The following is a 5,239-nucleotide window of genomic DNA, read 5'->3' as shown; positions in this document are numbered from 1 at the left end:
TCAGTGAGGTGGGGGAGAGGAAGGCAGAGGATCTGGGCCTCAACCCGAGTCTGGAGCTTGAGAGGAGGTTGAGGATGGAGTTGTACCATGGGAGGAAATTGCTGGGAGACCTGCTGATGGAGCTTGAGATTCACCCAGTTCTCAAACGCTACGCTGATATGGTGAGCGGAGAAGTGAGACAGATAATTCACATTTTATCTAGCTGGTATCAAATAAAATACAATTGTATTTGTCACATGCGCCGAATTGAAACGGTGACTTTACCGTGAAATGATTACTTATGAGCCCTTTCCCAACAACGCAGAGTTAAAAAGTAAGAAATAGAAAAAGGAAATAGTTATACAATAAAATATCAATAAGAAAGCAATATACAGTCTATGGTATCCATACAAGAATAGCCTCAGAGTCGTAATCAGGTGGCAACCTCTCAGGGAGTTGTCAGCCTCATGCTGTCCTAATATGGACACCGTAAGCTTAACTTCTTCGATATAGGGGGAGCTCTTTTAATTTTTGGATGAAAAACGTTCCCGTTTTAAAGAAGATATTTTGTCACGAAAAGATGCTCGACTATGCATATAATTGACAGCTTTGGAAAGAAAACACTCTGACGTTTCCAAAACGGCAAAGATATTGTCTGTGAGTGCCACAGAACTGATGTTACAGAAAAAACCCAGATAAAAATACAATCAGGAAGTGCCGCATTTTTTGAAACCGCCTCATGGCAATGACTCCTTATATGGCTGTGGAGGAGCTAGGAGTCAGCTTACCTTTTCCGCGTTTTCCCCAAGGTGTCTGCAGCATTGTAACGTATTTGTAGGCATATCATTGGAAGATTGACCATAAGAGACTACATTTACCAGGTGGTCGCTTGGTGTCCTCCGTCGCAATTATTGCGTAATCTCCAGCTGCAGTATTTTTCCGTTTGCCTCTGATTTTTATTTTTTTTTATTTTTTTATTTCACCTTTATTTAACCAGGTAGGCTAGTTGAGAAGTTCTCATTTGCAACTGCGACCTGGCCAAGATAAAGCATAGCAGTGTGAACAGACAACACAAAGTTACACATGAAGTAAGTAAACAATTAACAAGTCAATAACACAGTAGAAAAAAAAAAAAAGGGGGCGTCTATATACATTGTGTGCAAAAAGGCATGAGGAGGTAGGCGAATAATTACAATTTTGCAGATTAATAACACTGGAGTGATAAATGATCAGATGGTCATGTACAGGTAGAGATATTAGTGTGCAAAAGAGCAGAAAAGTAAATAAATAAAAACAGTATGGGGATGAGGTAGGTAAAAATGGGTGGGCTATTTACCGATAGACTATGTACAGCTGCAGCGATCGGTTAACTGCTCAGATAGCAGATGTTTGAAGTTGGTGAGGGAGATAAAAGTCTCCAACTTCAGCGATTTTTGCAATTCTTCCAGTCACAGGCAGCAGAGAACTGGAACGAAAGGCGGCCAAATGAGGTGTTGGCTTTAGGGATGATCAGTGAGATACACCTGCTGGAGCGCGTGCTACGGATGGGTGTTGCCATCGTGACCAGTGAACTGAGATAAGGCGGAGCTTTACCTAGCATGGACTTGTAGATGACCTGGAGCCAGTGGGTCTGGCGACGAATATGTAGCGAGGGCCAGCCGACTAGAGCATACAAGTCGCAGTGGTGGGTGGTATAAGGTGCTTTAGTGACAAAACGGATGGCACTGTGATAAACTGCATCCAGTTTGCTGAGTAGAGTGTTGGAAGCAATTTTGTAGATGACATCGCCGAAGTCGAGGATCGGTAGGATAGTCAGTTTTACTAGGGTAAGTTTGGCGGCGTGAGTGAAGGAGGCTTTGTTGCGGAATAGAAAGCCGATTCTTGATTTGATTTTCGATTGTAGATGTTTGATATGAGTCTGGAAGGAGAGTTTACAGTCTAGCCAGACACCTAGGTACTTATAGATGTCCACATATTCAAGGTCGGAACCATCCAGGGTGGTGATGCTGGTCAGGCGTGCGGGTGCAGGCAGCGAACGGTTGAAAAGCATGCATTTGGTTTTACTAGCGTTTAAGAGCAGTTGGAGGCCACGGAAGGAGTGTTGTATGGCATTGAAGCTCGTTTGGAGGTTAGATAGCACAGTGTCCAAGAACGGGCCGGAAGTATATAGAATGGTGTCGTCTGCGTAGAGGTGGATCAGGGAATCGCCCGCATCAAGAGCAACATCATTGATATATACAGAGAAAAGAGTCGGCACGAGGATTGAACCCTGTGGCACCCCCATAGAGACTGCCAGAGGACCGGACAGCATGCCCTCCGATTTGACACACTGAACTCTGTCTGCAAAGTAATTGGTGAACCAGGCAAGGCAGTCATCCGAAAAACCGAGGCTACTGAGTCTGCCGATAAGAATATGGTGATTGACAGAGTCAAAAGCCTTGGCAAGGTCGATGAAGACGGCTGCACTGTCTTTTATCGATGGCGGTTATGATATCGTTTAGTACCTTGAGCGTGGCTGAGGTGCACCCGTGACCGGCTCGGAAACCAGATTGCACAGCGGAGAAGGTACGGTGGGATTCGAGATGGTCAGTGACCTGTTTGTTGACTTGGCTTTCGAAGACCTTAGATAGGCAGGGCAGGATGGATATAGGTCTGTAACAGTTTGGGTCCAGGGTGTCTCCCCCTTTGAAGAGGGGGATGACTGCGGCAGCTTTCCAATCCTTGGGGATCTCAGACGATATGAAAGAGAGGTTGAACAGGCTGGTAATAGGGGTTGCGACAATGGCGGCGGATAGTTTCAGAAATAGAGGGTCCAGATTGTCAAGCCCAGCTGATTTGTACGGGTCCAGGTTTTGCAGCTCTTTCAGAACATCTGCTATCTGGATTTGGGTAAAGGAGAACCTGGAGAGGCTTGGGCGAGGAGCTACGGGGGGGGGCGGAGCTGTTGGCTGAGGTTGGAGTAGCCAGGCGGAAGGCATGGCCAGCTGTTGAGAAATGCTTGTTGAAGTTTTCGATAATCATGGATTTATCGGTGGGTGACCGTGTTACCTAGCCTCAGTGCAGTGGGCAGCTGGGAGGAGGTGCTCTTGTTCTCCATGGACTTCACAGTGTCCCAGAACTTTTTGGAGTTGGAGCTACAGGATGCAAACTTCTGCCTGAAGAAGCTGGCCTTAGCTTTCCTGACTGACTGCGTGTATTGGTTCCTGACTTCCCTGAACAGTTGCATATCGCGGGACTATTCGATGCTATTGCAGTCCGCCACAGGACATTTTTGTGCTGGTCGAGGGCAGTCAGGTCTGGAGTGAACCAAGGGCTGTATCTGTTCTTAGTTCTGCATTTTTTGAACAGAGCATGCTTATCTAAAATGGTGAGGAAGTTACTTTTAAAGAATGACCAGGCATCCTCAACTGACGGGATGAGGTCAATGTCCTTCCAGGATAACCGGGCCAGGTCGTTTAGAAAGGCCTGCTCACAGAAGTGTTTTAGGGAGCGTTTGACAGTGATGAGGGGTGGTCGTTTGACTGCGGCTCCATAGCGGATACAGGCAATGAGGCAGTGATCGCTGAGATCCTGGTTGAAGACAGCGGAGGTGTATTTGGAGGGCCAGTTGGTCAGGATGACGTCTATGAGGGTGCCCTTGTTTACAGATTTAAGGTTGTACCTGGTGGGTTCCTTGATGATTTGTGTGAGATTGAGGGCATCTAGCTTAGATTGTAGGACTGCCGAGGTGTTAAGCATATCCCAGTTTAGGTCACCTAACAGAACAAACTCTGAAAATAGATGGGGGGCGATCAATTCACAAATGGTGTCCAGGGCACAGCTGGGAGCTGAGGGGGGTCGGTAGCAGGCGGCAACAGTGAGAGACTTATTTCTGGAGAGAGTAATTTTCAAAATTAGTAGTTCGAACTGTTTGGGTATGGACCTGGAAAGTATGACATTACTTTGCAGGCTATCTCTGCAGTAAACTGCAACTCCTCCCCCTTTGGCAATTCTATCTTGACGAAAAATGTTATAGTTGGGTATGGAAATCTCAGAATTTTTGGTGGCCTTCCTGAGCCAGGATTCAGACACGGCGAGGACATCAGGGTTAGCAGAGTGTGTTAAAGCTGTGAGTAACACAAACTTAGGGAGGAGGCTTTTGATGTTGACATGCATGAAACCAAGGCTTTTTCGATCACAGAAGTCAACAAATGAGGGTGCCTGGGGACATGCAGGGCCTGGGTTTACCTCCACATCACCCGCACATCACCCGCGGAACAGAGGAGGAGTAGAATGAGGGTGCGGCTAAAGGCTATCAAAACTGGTCGCCTAGAGCGTTGGGGACAGAGAATAAAAGGAGCAGATTTCTGGGCATGGTAGAATATATTCAGGGAATAATGCGCCGACAGTGGTATGGTGGGGTGCGGGTACAGCGGAGGTGATGACAAACCGACTGCCAGGAATGATTTTTCATCGAATAGAATTGTGAAAAACACCTTGAGGATTGATTCTAAACAACGTTTGCCATGTTTCTGTCGATATTATGGAGCTAATTTGGAAAAAAGGTTGGCGTTGTAAGTGACTGCATTTTCATTTTTTTCCTTAGCCAAACGTGGTGAACAAAACGGAGCTATTTCTCTTACATAAATAATATTTTTGCAAAAAATGAACATTTGCTATCTAACTGAGAGTCTCGTCATTGAAAAGATCCGAAGTTTTTCAAAGGTAAATTATTTTATTTGAATGCTTTTCTTTTTTTTGTGAAGATGTTGCCTGCTGAATGCTAGGCTTAATGCTATGCCAGGCTATCAATACTCTTACACAAATGCTTGTGTAGCTTTGGTTAAAGCATATTCTGAAAATCTGAGATGACAGTGTTGTTAACAAAAGGCTAAGCTTGTGTTTCAATATATTTATTTCATTTCATTTGCGATTTTCATGAATAGGAAACGTTGCGTTATGGTAATGAGCTTGAGGCTATGATTACGCTCCCGGATACGGGATTGCTCGACGCTAGAGGTTAAGCATCTGTCAGTGTTCTATTTTATCTTGTTCCATAACTTTGAGGTGAGGGATCGGTGAGGAGAGCAGGAGGAGACTCTACGGGCCATAGATGACAGTAAGGGCTGCAGGTTCCCTCCTGAGGGTGCCCTTTCCAGCCTGCTAGCCTCAGCCTCTCCATCCAGTGCATCCATCTCCTCTAGGCTGTTCTCCCTCAGATAGACCTACAGCAAGAGGCTTTCATCTTGGAGTACCAGTTCAGGTCCGTCCCCTGCTCAGG

This window comes from Oncorhynchus clarkii, chromosome 22 (assembly GCF_045791955.1).
Source record: "Oncorhynchus clarkii lewisi isolate Uvic-CL-2024 chromosome 22, UVic_Ocla_1.0, whole genome shotgun sequence".
Taxonomy (NCBI): Eukaryota; Metazoa; Chordata; class Actinopteri; order Salmoniformes; family Salmonidae; genus Oncorhynchus; species Oncorhynchus clarkii.
Note: the sequence above shows the minus strand (reverse complement) of the source record.